The following is a 15,005-nucleotide window of genomic DNA, read 5'->3' as shown; positions in this document are numbered from 1 at the left end:
CTATTAATATATTTTATTATATATTATATTATATTATATATATTATATATATATTATAATATATATAATATATTATATTATATTAATATAATAGACTTAATATATTTTAAGTATATATTTATTAAGAAAAAACATTGCCATGTGAATTTTTTCTGATAAGAACTTTGTAATATATCCCAGAGATTTATATTTCACATCTTGAAAGTCATTGAAATGTCTAGGTGTTTTGCTTAAAATTTTCAAAGATACAGTTTTTACCATCCTCATTGGGCCTGAAAATATAGCTTCCAGGAATACTGGTTTCTTTTCTAATTCTCTTGGTCTTTGAGTTGATTTCAAGATGACTGTGTCACGCATTACTCAAGGGAAGTTTCTGAAAGGCATATGCATTTGTAACAAGTAGCTGGTACTGAACATTTCACATCAAATATTTTAAACATTGTCTCCCTTAAAACCAAAATATGTCATTTAATGTCAATGAAATTCTGCATGGCTAACATATGAAAAATATATGAGAATATAAATACAGGGATGCCTGGATTTCTAGGTTTATTTTAGGGACTTTTATCATTTATGTAAACATAGTAAAAATTTCATAAAGTTTCCTTGTTTTGTCCACGCTGTGGGACTGTGGATCCCTATTCCTTCCCTTTCCTACATTACCAGCTGAAATTTCTATTCAATTTTTATAATCAAAGAGAGAGTTTATCTTTTTGACACTGTAACTCTTCGAAAAGAGCTTCATGTTTCTCTCTTTACATGGGCAATTAGGGAACTAGAAGACAACTAACAGTATAATTTAATATTTTCTGATGTTTCTAGTATATATTTTATGTACTTAGTGTAACCCTGATCACTTGTTAATGTTTGAACCTCATCAATGCTCAGGGTTACACTAAGTACGTAAAATGTATACTAGAAACATCAGAAAATATTAAATTATATTGTTAGTTGTCTTCTAGTTCCCTAAATGCCTACATTTTTACCTGATGTTCCAAATATATCTTTGCAGCTCACTCAAACTTCTTTTGCAAGTTATAAAGGTACATTCAGGGCTTCCCTGGTGGCGCAGTGGTTGAGAGTCCGCCTGCCGATGCAGGGGACACGGGTTCGTGCCCTGGTCCAGGAAGATCCCACATGCCACGGAGCGGCTGGGCCCGTGAGCCATGGCCGCTGAGCCTGCGCGTCCGGAGCCTGCGCTCCGCAACAGGAGAGGCCACAACAGTGAGAGGCCCGCGTACCATAAAAAAAAAAAAAAGAAAAAAAAGGTACATTAAGAAAAACAGATTTTTAGTTGCAGGTATATACCAAGAATCGTTAAACTTAGTGCTCACTCACAATGAACCTCCTTCTTCACTTTCTATCTAGTCTCCAATTGTGATACTTATATAAATGAAGAGGGGCTTCCCTGGTAGCGCAGTGGTTGAGAGTCTGCCTGCCGATGCAGGGGACACGGGTTCGAGCCCTGGTCTGGGAAGATCCCACATGCCGCGGAGCAACTAAGCCCGTGCGCCACAACTACTGAGCCTGCGCTCTAGAGCCCAGGAGCCACAACTACTGAGCCCACGTGCCACAGCTATTGAAGCCCACGTGCCTACAGCCCATGCTCCACAACAAGAGAAGCCACGCAAAGAGAAGACAGCACACTGCAATGAAGAGGAGCCCCTGCTTGACGCAACTCGAAGCAACCAAAAATAAATAAACAAGTAAATAAATACTTAAAAATGAAGAAAAAAGGCCATACGGTTCTAATATTTCACTGTTTAAACTTGCCATCTTCATTTCTTTAAGTTCTTAAATAACCAGTAATAATCATGGTAAGTATAAGATTTGTAAGCAAAAATTTTTAATATTAAACATATGGAAGCCTCTTTGTGGATTTCCTTTCATATATGAGGTTAATTGAACATAGAGTGTCCATAATACAGTAGAATTTATTTATTTTTAACATTAAAATGATTGCATATGACCTAATCAGAATTACATTTCAGTGTCAAAAATACGATGAGTATGCTATTGTATACTCAGTCTTATTTTTATCTTGGACACTTGACCTGACTAATAATTCAGATATCGACTACCAAGATTTTTTTTTTAACAGTACAATTATTTGCCACAAACTAATCTTTGCCACTCCCAGAAATTACTTGTCCTTAAATATTCAGTAATATCTGGGTTTTAAATATCACAGTTTGATTATAAACCGATATCCAAAATTCAAAGTGTGAAAGGTATATTAACTTTTAATAAATCACTTTTGAATTTTTTTTTCTGAGAAGCTGATCCTTGTAAGCCTCCTTGTAGCCTCCTTTTCTGTATTCATCTCCCTGCAATGTCTCTTCTCAGCTCTCCTAGTTTTGTCATCAGTCTACACTAGACTACGTCAGCAGTAACCCTGCGATATCTTGCCTGGTTCCTTACCTGCTTCCCTATCTATGAGAACTTGGTGGTTTATTTACTCCACCATCAGAGAGTCTTTTGCATTTCATGATTATTTGTTCATTCTCTGCCTCCCTACCTATGTTGAGGGTAGTCTGAGAAAGGGGTGAGGGTGTTTTCAAATAAGTCTCTTATATCATTAAGATCAAAACCAAATCATAGCACAAAGCAGATACTCAGTAATGTCAGATGAATATTGAAATAGGAAGAAGAAATGCAGGTTGTCAAAATAAAGAAAATATTTTCCATATGTTAATGAAAAGCAAAAACATTACTCAATGCTGAGCCATCTTTTAATACTGTCCACATACATTATGTATAAGAATGCCATAGGGACTTCCCAGCTGTCAGAGTGGTAAAGAATCTGCCTGCCAATGCAGGGGACGCTGGTTTGAGCCCTGGTCGGGGAAGATCCCACATGCCATGGAGCAACTAAGCCTGTGCACCACAACTACTGAGCCTGTGCTCTAGAGCCCGCAAGCCACAACTACTGAGCCCACGCACCTAGAGCCCGTGCTCTGCAACAAGAGAAGCCACCGCAATGAGAAGCCCACGCACTGCAAGGAAGAGTAGCCCCCGCTCGCCGCAAGTAGTGAAAGCCTGCGCACAGCAATGAAGACCCAATGCAGCCAAAAGTAAAAAAAAAAAAAAAAAAAGAATGCCGTAAAAATGTAAGTTAGAATTAAAGTCATAAAGAGAGGTCATTTTGTGAGGATATGACAAAAACTACAAACTACTCTTATGACAAATAGGAAGTTGGCACCAAACCAGAGAATATAAGATAGAGAAAACTATTCAACAATTCATTCTCAAAGGGAAAAATTAAAACTTCATTTGAATACATCAAAAAATTATGTCTATTATATATAGAATGGATAAACAACAAGGTCCTACTGTATAGCACAAGGAACTATATTCAATATCCTGTGATGAAGCATAATAGAAAGAATATGAAGAAGAAGGTATGTATATGTATAGCTGAATCACTTTGCTGTACAGCAGAAATTAACACAACACTGTAAATAAACTATACTTGAATAAAATACATTTAAAAAGATATGAGCTTCTGCAGAGTTCTAAATGCCACTAATTTCACCACAAAAGAGAAAAGAACATGCATGTATATACATAAGCAAATGTGTAATTTGGAACTGATTCCCTGAGAGCTAATTTTGGGTATGTGAATAGTAAGCTTTAAAACAGAATCTGTGAAGATCCATCTGAAGATAAATTTGACATTTAAAATGTATCCTGCTCCATTGTGGAAAGAAACGTTGAACTGATGATAAAAGAAGAAGGAAACTTTGTTTTTGACACAATAAAATAAAAAGGGACTTTGGTGGACTTCATATCCCTCCATAGATTGCTTGTGTGATGACAAGCAAGGAGTATTGACCTTAAGAGCCTTTTTTTTTTTCCAGAATAGGAAATAGAAAGTTCTAATATGACACTATGTCCTGCTGCCAGATTCCTGACCACACATTTTTCTGTAACATTTAACAGATCCTCTACAACATGCTAAATAGTTCCTTAAAATTTAATTCACAATGCACAAGAAATGTCTGAAGCTTTAAACAATAGCTTAAAAGGAACAAGGTCACTGTAGCCAAGAAAAAAGGATATCTACAGAAAAACCCGGGAAGGAATTACATGATTGAGCTGAGGTATCATGCCTTATTTCCCAATCATAATCTAGATCCATGCAGGCCTAACTCGGGCTTCTGAGCAGCCAGGTGTAAATAGCAGATATCCTTTAGGGAATTTACTGTAAAGATGCTTCATGACCTTTGTCGATGGTAAATCCCAATAACAAGAACCACCCAATGGATGTGCTCGGACAAGTTGCATGCAGACTCAACGTGCTCATTCAGGAGGTTGAGAAACGAAACCCTGACCAGAGATACTGCAGTTCCAGAAAAGGCGTAAGGTCTGCCTCGGGGCCATTCATCTCTTGCTTTCTTTGATCCCAGAATTCGCCACCAAATGAAAACACAAGTTACGTATTATATGTTGCTACTGTTGAAAACTCTCCCCATATAGTTTCTGTCTGACCACTCAAGGGGAATAGAATAATCCTGAAATAGAGCATTTTCCAGCAGTTTATCTATTAAAGAACATTATAAAAGTCTATTTTGTTCAGATAAGAAAACACCAGGGCTATTAAGTAATATGAAACCAACAATTACTCTATGTTACACAATATTATGTAGCTATATTTATTAATTGCCTCATGATTTAGGTGAGTTAATATAAGACCTTGTTCAGATTTTATACTGTTAAAGTCAAGACTCTCTTGTCATTACTATATATTGTCCATGCACCAAAATTTCAAGCTGGATTTTAGTCATCAAGCAAGAAGACTGGTGGAAATAATATTGGAAATAGGCATCTTGCAAAATAGTGAACTCTCCCAAGATTGTCTTTGAATATTAGAGAAATCTTAAGCCTAAGAAATGTATTCAATACATACTCAAATACTGGTCTTGTTCTAGGAATCTGAAACTCAATTTAGTTACTGAGTCAAAGGTCCAACATATAACACTTCAGACTGTTTACCAGTCAATTTTCTGGCTAAACAGAATTTCTATGTGATTCAAGTACAATAATATAAGGGGAAAAAATTCATAATAGAACGAATTATTTTTCAATTATGTATATAGAATTTTTCTAAATTTCTGTATTATATTTAAAATGTCTTGTGGTTCCAAATGACTATTGTCATTAAGATGCATCACAAACATTTTCCATTTGAAAAGCTTTGCCATTCAAGCCAATCCTATTTTCTATTACTCTTGTCATTGTGCAAATATATTTATGACATGGACAGAACAGAGCAGAGGTGTTGCATTGCTCCCTAGTACCCAGGTTTTTGGTTTGGCTTGGTGTCGTTTGTTGGCATATTATGAATAGTGTTTTACGTACTGCAGACGGGAAACATTTTTTCAATTAATTAACTTACATGACAAAGAATCTGAAGTGCACATTTCTTCCTGATTGCTGTCACATTTACCCAACACTACAGTGAGGCAAAGTGGAATGAATTTAAAGAAACTGTCAGTCTAGAGACGTTGCCTTTCTCATCACAGCTCAGAGGAAGACTAAGGTGACTTAAAATTTTTTTAAATCATGTGTTTTCATATGTGAGAAACAAAGTACTTTTTCCCCCTTATGTATTATGGTAAGATTCTTATCCCCAGTCATATTTGAAGAGTCAGTACAAAACAGCATTATTTTTTACATGGTATGGTACAATTGGAGGTGTTTAGTGAAAGATCTTATAGGGGGAAAACTTGTTTGGGTAGAGGATAATAACAGGATTAGTATTTGACTAGTGTTACGCCTAATACTATCTATCCCAATATCAGCACTGCACTCCTTAAGTTCCTTCTTGCCCGTGGTGCTGTGTAGGGCTCATTCAGAGAACTTTAAACACAGTCTTTGCTCTCTAGAGGGCTTCACAGTAAAAGGTGTAGAAAAGTGAAAGGCAGAATAGAAGAATGAATTGACACGAAAGACACATTTTAAATTTGGTTAATTACATTAAAGTATATGTATGTGACTCTAAGAAACCACACATAGAAGGTAATAGTCACAGGATGTGCATTTGATATCTCCATGTGAATTATATGAAAACTGTATGCTTCTTCCTTTATTATGTAGTTCTGTACAATACATCTTCATTTGTCAGTATTTGAGACCAGGAATTCCCAGCTAATGACTAATCCAGAATTAAATGTAGGAAAAGTTTATTTTAGACAGCTTATTAAAATGACTAATTTCATGACCTATAATGTCCAAAACAATTGAGTTTTATTAGCCAAGAAGGATATTTGATACTGGAGTTCGTTATTAATTTAGTCAAAAAGCAGCTTAAAGTATTCGAAATGAAGATGCTTAAGAGAAAAAATTTAAGAGAAGTAATCCAATAAAACCAACCATTACATGGAGTTGGATGTTTTACTAGACACAGCAGAACTAAGTTCTAAATATGTCGGTGTAAGCGATATTTAATTCTAATTCAAAATAACCTTAGGTATCCTGCATTCTTCTAGCCAATACTTATGTCATATGTAAAGTGAATAAAACATTCACTGGAGCTGTCTGAGCAAGTCTATCACCTTGAACTGAAACTAAGTTAATCACCTTCCCAAAGGGAAGACCAAAACAACACTTGATTACAGTGAAATGCCAAAGAACACTTAACTTTTCATTTACATCTACACAAGTAGACCCTTGAAGAATGGTAACTCTGTATCCACAACAGAAGATGAAAGCAGAATCTCTGCCGAGTTGATTCGAAGCTAAAAGCTCTCAGCAAAGAATATACCTGATGTTAAGAAATACTTGATAATCATGCTTTCCTTTTCTGCAATAAGAAAGACACGTTTCGGGCTTCCCTGGTGGCGCGGTGGTTGAGAGTCCGCCTGCCGATGCAGGGGACATGGGTTCCCACATACTGCGGAGCGGCTGGGCCCGTGAGCCATGGCCGCTGAGCCTGCGTGTCCGGAGCCTGTGCTCCGCGATGGGAGAGGCCACGACAGTGAGAGGCCCGCGTACCGCAAAAAAAAAAAAAAAAGAAAGACATGTTTCTTGCTTATACATCAGAAGAGATATCACAATAATGCTATATCTTTAAGTAAAAAGATAAACATGGTCAACTACAAGTTACCTGCGTTCAAAAAGTATTTTGGCCAAAACAAATAATTCATCTTTTACTTTCAAAATACTCTCAAGAAAAAAATGTGGCACTCACAGAGACAGAGTAGAATGGTGTTGCCAGGGATTGGGGGCAGGGAAGTGCAGATGTTGGTCAAAGGGCACATATTTTCAGTTATAAGATGAATTAGTCATGAGGATGTAATGTATCACACGGTGACTAGAACTAGTAACACTGTATCATACACCTGACATTTGCCAAGAGACATGTAACCATCTGCAGTAATGGATTGTGGTAACCGTTTTGCAATGCATACGTATATCAAATTGTCATCTCATATACTTTAAATATATACAATTTTGTTTGTCTATTGTACCTCAATAAAGCTGTATAATAAAATAATATATATATTTTATATATTTTTTAAAAAGTATAAAATATAATAAAATAAAGATATTCTGTACCAGAATACCAGAAATGTGTATATATATGGCCATATGTTGTTATATTTCTCAGCATTTATTTAAAAATAAGAAAGTCATACTGGAAAGACCCAATTCACTGGAAATTTTTTAAAAAATCAACTTCTTAAGGTTCTTTTTCAGGTAGTAGACAATCTTCCTCTTTCTATCAGACTGACAACATTGAAGCCTAAGTCGTTTCCCTTTAAGCTTCCTATCTACCAGGTCCACAACTCACGCAGTGGTGGTGGGGGTTAGGCTGGGGTAGAGGTGACCGAGTTTAAGTGTTCAAATGAAAAGCCTCTTAGAAACTGCTCTGGTCCTTATTTATGTGTCAATCCAGGCTCCCTTGGCCCCTGGGATTGGGGGCCACATCAGAGCCCCTTGGCCTCTGCTGCTACTGCCTCATTCCTTGACATCTCTGGTTGATCTCAGCTCCTTTCAAGACTGAGGCAGGGGTCAGGGCTGGACTTGGGCTTGGCGTCCACCAGGCTCCTTGTGATGGAAGCTGCAGCTACTCTGACAGCCCCGGTCCCTGGTGCTCTGGATCCCCAGCATCTGCCTTTACTGGCCTGGTGACACCATCCAAAAGTGTGTGGGAATTAATGCCCAGTAGGGAAACTAAGATTAGTGAGAGATAACGTGACAAGAATTCCTTGCCCTTCCTCCCTGCTCAGGGACTGTTCTAAGGCACACTGGTTCTGCGTGTTCTACCTGGACACTTCCTCTGTGCAAGCCGACTGGTCACATTTTCTTGCTAAGCTATGGGAAGGGATAATGCAGTATCTTTATGTGTTTTCCCTCCCCCGTGCTGTTCTGCAATTGCACCCCTACTAAAGCATTAGTGTGTAAACCTTGCTTCAGCCTCTTTTTTCTAGACTACCTGGGCTAACACAAGAATTGAAACCTGAATTTTGATGTCAACTCTTATTTTTAAAGAATTTAAAAGAATTAAATTCAATTTAACAAACATTCCCTTCTATATACCAGGCATTGGAAGGCTATACACATGAATACAGTCCAGGCTGAGTCGTTATGGAGATCCTAGTCTAGCAAAAGAGATAAATAGAGGGATTAGAGCAAGAGTCACCAACTGAGTGACATTCAAATATTTAACGACCAGTATGGCATGAGGACTACCAATTACAGCAGATATTATCCTTTTGGATGTTGGATTACCAGAGATGCTACGGCAACCAGGTGGCCAGAGTTCACTCAGAAAGCTGAGGTCCACATTATTTATCATCTGGAACAGAGGTATTGCACTATTTTAATAGCTGGTCTGGTAGTCTGGTGTGTAGTATCAGTCTGCACACCAAATACGATAAGTCCCAAAGACACATAAGTAAATGGATATCCACGTGACTGAGATTTTATTGTGCAGAAGCATTGGATTACGTACACTCTCAGGAAACTTCTGCACTTTATATAATCGGCTTTATGTTGTCCTCCTTTAAGAAAAGTTTTCTACCCAATCTTCTTGAAATGTATAGAAAATAAAAAAAGAACAACATTTTGCACACACCTTGAGGTATGCACTTCAACCACAGAGATATGAAGTATCTTTATACGCAGTAAGATTTATGAATCTCTTCGGAAGTTTTGACTTTGTGTCTACATGATATCTCAATAATCTGCCTCTTCTGTGAGTTTTGTCAGTCCAGGATAATTCATAATGGTGGACTGAGCTCTATTTTATCCGTCTTACCTGAAAACATGCATTGGATTTGATTTTGAATGCCTGCACTTCTTTATAACACATCACTGATGCTTTTTTGAAAATTTTTCTTCAGTTAGTCTTCAGTTAAATATGCTCATACAAATGCTGTTACAAACACGAGTGACGCACTGGGAGGTCCCCCAGTTTTGAGTCTCTTGAAACTCTTTAATTCCAAAGTCATTGATGTGATAAAAAGCAACTCGGCAAGACTCAGCAGTGAAATATGCCAAATTTCAATAAGCTGTCACAATTTCTTCCAAAATTGCCTTAAAGTGGTGAAGATTAAAATCACAATCTGAAAGAAAATTCACTCCCTTAATTACATTCCCCAACACAGCAAGCAACGAGAACTGCTCACATATTCCACAGCATGACCCATCCCGCTCAATGACACGATGAAAATTGGGCTCATGAACTTTCTCTTTCGCTTTGAATAAAATGTTGAAACCTTTATTTGTCCTCCTTGTATGGCAGGTACCAACATGTGAAAACTGAACTCAGTTTTTCCATGTTTAAACCAAACTACAAAATCTTTACTGAACTGCTTTATTAGGGTTTTTATAAATTGTGAAGACTTGTGCAAACAATACTATAGTCAGGTTAATTCCTCTCATTCAACAGGCTGCCTGGGGGATGTTGCTTGTTCCCCATCCAGAGCAATGAGTACGTGATTCTGACCAGGAGAACGGAGAGGCAATTTATCACACCTTGGAAGGTTGAGTAACCAATTGGTATTTAGAAGAGGGAAGAAAGTAGATTTCAGGCAGAGACAATGGTAGAAAATTAGGGAACACAGAACCATAAAGACATGTGTAGATAAAGAAAAGCAAACTATTAGAATTGGAATTTTAAAAGCCCTTATTAGATAAATTACTGATTAGATATTATTACTGCTTATTAGCTCTTACTAGACACATTCTTCTCATTTTAAAGATGAAGAAATTCCCAGAGAAACTGTCTTGACAATCTCTAGACAGCATAAATTGACACGACACTGGAATACCAAATTTTACAATGTAGCTCTAACCTGTTTCCCCAAATCCAGACTCAACAGTTAACTGCAAATGTATCCACGTCAATGTCCTGTGTGGATACATTTGATACACACAATGTCCTGTATATTGACAGACACACACAATGGAATATTACCCAGCCATATAAAGAATGAAATAATGGCTTTTGCAGCAACATGGATGGACCTGGAGATTATCATACTAAGTGAAGTAAGTCAGACAGATACGGCTTATATGCAGAATCTAAAAAAGATACAAATGAACTTACTTACAAAACAGAAACAGTCTCACAGACTTAGAGAACGAATTTATGGTCACCAAAGGGGAAAGGTTGGGGGCAGGGGTAGATTGGAAGTTTGGGACTGACACCTACACATTGCTATATTTAAAATAGATAACCAACAAACACCTACTGTATAGCACAGGGACCTCTGCTCAGTGTTCCGTAACAACCTAAATGGGAAAAGAATTTGAAAAAGAATAGATACATGGATATGTATAACTGAATCACTTTGCTGTACACCTGAAACTAACACAACACTGTAAATCAACTACAGTCCAATATAAAATCAAAATTAAAAAAAATATTGAATGTAATATGTGAAACTATCTGACTTGTGGAAAAAAAAACGGAATGTCAGGATTACTATGTCTGAAATGGATTTACCTTCTCAAAATTGTTCTGTCACCTAAAACTTCCATTTTTGTTACGACTTCCCATCCCCTCAGGTTCCTAACTAGAAATGTGGATGCCATCCATGGTTACTATCCTCCCCATATGTCTAGTCAGCCCCCAGATTATAAAGACCGATTTCAGAAAGCATCTCAAATCCAGTTTCTTCTCTCCGTTTCCTGCTACCGCTGGCTTGATTCCAATTCCTCAGCTCTCCTTTGGGTTATTAAACAGTCTCCTCACTGGTCCCCCTTTTCTGCACATGGGGTATGAGATGCCAGAAGAGCCTCCAGCTCAGCGGCAGTTTGAAGGGTGTGAAGTATTCTTGTGAACAGGATGGGGATCAGGGATAGGACTGTACTTATTGGTACAGAAATAATGGTAGTTACTGGTATAGAAGTAATATTAGAAACCACAGAAATACATGGGATTGCCCCAAAACAGGATGGTGAAAAAGGAAGAGGTGAGGATAGAAATACAAAGTGATACCTTTTGCTTTTTTACAGTCTACTGCTGACTATATTCTCCCACCTTCCATGTGGATGTGGAATATTCTTTCATCAATTCACTAGTTAAATCAGAAAATTAACCAGCCAGACTTTCCAAATAATTACAAGAAGAAATATTGATAGTTGAAAAGACTACATAGAGCAAAATGTTAAGCTAATGGTGTTTGATGATTAATCAGATACTTTAAAATAATGTTATGGATTCAATCATAAATTTTATTGTTTCAAATCATTCTTTAATTAGCATCAATTCTTTGAAGTTTTAGGGAGCAGAAAATAGCCCCAAATTATATTTTAAAAACTCTACAGGTTTTGGAATAATAGCTATTATCTGTGCTTAACTCTATGGAGACTGTGTTAAGAACTGTACTGTATAAATGATAATGACAGCCTTATATTATAAGCCCCTTTCATCTGTCATCACTTGTGATCTCAAGATCAGTTATTTTCATTGCTACAGAAATGGTTTTGATTAAATGTCTAAGTGACAGAAGCATCAGTGATTTAATCCCAATACGTTCACCATTTATCTTTCTCTTCCTACATGTCCAGGGTTTAGTCCTCTTCTCTCTCTTTTACAATGTTTCTTAACCCTCGTTGCACATCAGAATCAGTCGGAGAGTTTAAAAAAATTACCGTTGCCTCAGTCCCATCCCAGTCGTTTCTATTCAATTAATGTGTATTTGGATGTGGGCGCTGTTTTTTTTTTTTTTCTTTTTTTTCTAATGAAAACAGGGCTGAGAATCACTGCTTCTACATTCTCTCCCATTTTCTGGAAAATAATCTATTACATTCTCAAATTTTATCTCACCTCAATGTCTTACTTTCCTCATGTATAGATTAATAAATCTAAGTTCCTCTTCGATATCTCAACTTAACATGTCCGAAGATAAACTCTTGACCACTCCTCTCCGAAATCTGCACTGTCCACCTTCTTACACGCACAATAGCTAAAAAGTATGGGATTTGGATTTTAGTTACACTGCTGCCACCCTGATATCATTGCTTATATTCTTGTCCTCTGACAGCATAGTCTTTACAGAGCAGGCAGAGCAAACTTTTAAAAATGTAAATGATCCAGGTGAACTTATTTACAAAACAGAAATGGACTCACAGACGTAGAAAACAAACTTATGGTGACCAAAGGGGAAAGGGGGCAGGGATAAATTAGGAGTTTGGGATTAACATGTACACACTATATATAGAACAGATAACAAGGACCTACGGTATGGCACAGGGAACTATACTCAATATTTTGTAATAACTTATAAGCGAAAAGTATCTGAAAAAAATATATGTATAACTGAATCACTTTGCTGTACACTTGAAACTAATACAACATTGTAAATCAACTCTACTGCAATTTTAAAAACCATAAATAAAAAGTGTAAATTGGATAATGTATGCTTACAACCCTCCAACCATCTGCTTATACTGAGAATGAAGCCCAGTCTCTTCCCGTGGCCTTCATGTATGTCCATGCAAGTATGTGTGCACATCTAGAGGCACATATACACACAGGCATGAAAGTGCAGGGTAGGGAGAGGAGGGGATGCAGATGTACTTTGAGATATGGAGTCACAGGAAGTTTCTCAAGCTGTCTGAAGATGTTCTCTCCTATGCTTCTCACTTTTCTCTTCCAGCCCCTTTGTCGGGAGCAAAGAGCCCTCTGCGTCTTTCGCGTACTCCCTTTTTCCTTGACCTCACCTGGCAAACGTTTGCAGGAATTCTGCCAAATGCCCTGCGGTCACATACATTTTTGGCAGACGCTTTCCAAGAACAAGTTTGATTCTGCACAGCACCAGCTTCTTTACTCTGGTGAGCATTAAAGAGGAGGATGTAAGCAGCAGATGTGGGAGGTATTGGTGTTAAAAAAAGGATATTTGCTCACCCACTAGAATCTGTAATTGCTCTGACTTTGACCTGTGCTCGGACAGTGAGTTGATGGAAACTGTGACCTGCTGGTCAATCAAGGAGGCACAGCCTTGGGGCTTCCTGGGTTTTAGGGCATCATCCTGGCGTTCACAAGGCTTTCCTAACTCGGGATCTGGGAGGCCCTCGGTGCCTTTTTGGATTAATTCCGCCCCATGACTTTGTTGTGAAGTTTAGGCAGGACTGGGACATGTGAGTCCATTTCTCTGGTGGGTGCTGAGGAGGGCCGTAGAGCTTCTTCGTTCACATAACTGAAGGACTCTTTCCCTAAGCCATAAAACAGTCTCCTTGGCAGTTTTTGGCTTAGGTCGAATTTAAAAATAAATGATAGATGCCGTCACCTGTGCACCATCTGCAGCTGGCGTTCTGTACCAGCCACTGCAGGCTCACTGGGTAAATTTACTCTGGCTGCTACCTGACGCCCCTTTCCACCACGCGACGTTCAGGACTGGACTCGGATGGGGATATGGGCACCTTCACTGCAGTGGCAGCACATAATAAAGAGACTCCCAACACACCTGTGCCCCGAGAAATTACAGCGAACGAAGGACAACCTGGCTCCACAGTAAAACAAGATGAAGCATTCGACTATTAACAGAAAGAAATTTCAGACTCTCACCAAGAAAGAATTTGAGAAGGGGAGCTCATTTTTCAGGTGACCTTGAAAGGGCTGTTAGGATTTGGTATAACTTGAGCACATCGTAGCAGAGTCCTGGAGACTGCCTGTGGGCCACACATTGCCTCTGTAGTTTCTCCATCAGAGGGAGGAGTGCAGGGTCCTGGGGCGACTGAGGCGATGAGATGGGATCCCTGCTGGGGACCAGGGTGCCTAGGACACCAGCATGGTTGTCAGGTGGCACAAGCTTACCCATATACCAGCTACAGTTATATAACATTTATATAAATATAACTTTCATGGAAGCATTATTTATAGTTATAGAAAGGTAGAAACAATCTAAATGTCCTTCACGGGATACAATTAAATCAATTTTACATTATAAACAAAGAAGGAGGCTGACACTCATGATGCACCGTTTAAAGTAAAAAAGCGAGTTTCAGGCTAAAGATAGTACCATCCCCTCCATTTAAGAAAAGCGTGTGTATGTGTGTGCATGTGTATGTGTGTGTGTTACATACACATGCAAATATCTAGGATGTTCTATATCAAACTTCAACAATAGTTCCTGGAAAAGTGAACTATGGAGGGAGTGGAGTAACCGAAAAGGACTTCAGATTTTATGTTATCTGCTAAATATTGTTTGAATTTTACAAGGAGTATATGTCATTTTGGTAATTCATAACTAATCTATTAGACAAAGGAGTTGGAGTGGTGTGTGTGTGTGTGTCTGTGTGTGTGTGCGTTTATAGTTTTTAAAATCAAAAGTTTGAGGATAAAAGCTAGTGGATATAGTCTGAGAGGTACTTGGAGATTTCACTTGTCCTAAGGTTCCCACACACAGTGCTTGAGGCAATGACCATGGGCAGGGCATTTGCAATGGTCGCCCACATGGATAAAGAAAAATTTGCAATACTAAACAATTTATAATCTTCTTAAATGTTCTAATAGTACATATATAGTACTAAAGTAAATACTATAAATA

General features: G+C 38.0%; 1 protein-coding gene across 6 annotated transcripts in view; it reads right to left on the bottom strand.

Moving 5' to 3' along the window:
• The window catches only part of MARCHF1 (membrane associated ring-CH-type finger 1), an 839,495-nt gene that overhangs the window by 335,864 nt on the left and 488,626 nt on the right, over positions 1-15,005 (bottom strand). The window contains exon 1 of one of the 6 annotated variants that reach the window (XM_060299841.1): positions 987-1,089. The exons of the other annotated variants lie outside the window; for them this stretch is intronic. The gene's annotated coding sequence lies outside the window, so the exon portion shown is untranslated. Of the gene's footprint in view, positions 1-986; positions 1,090-15,005 lie in introns of those variants that run through there. 6 annotated transcript variants of the gene reach the window in all.

This window comes from Globicephala melas, chromosome 5, assembly GCF_963455315.2.
Source record: "Globicephala melas chromosome 5, mGloMel1.2, whole genome shotgun sequence".
Classification (NCBI taxonomy): domain Eukaryota; kingdom Metazoa; phylum Chordata; class Mammalia; order Artiodactyla; family Delphinidae; genus Globicephala; species Globicephala melas.
This window is presented reverse-complemented; position numbering and strand designations above follow the sequence as displayed.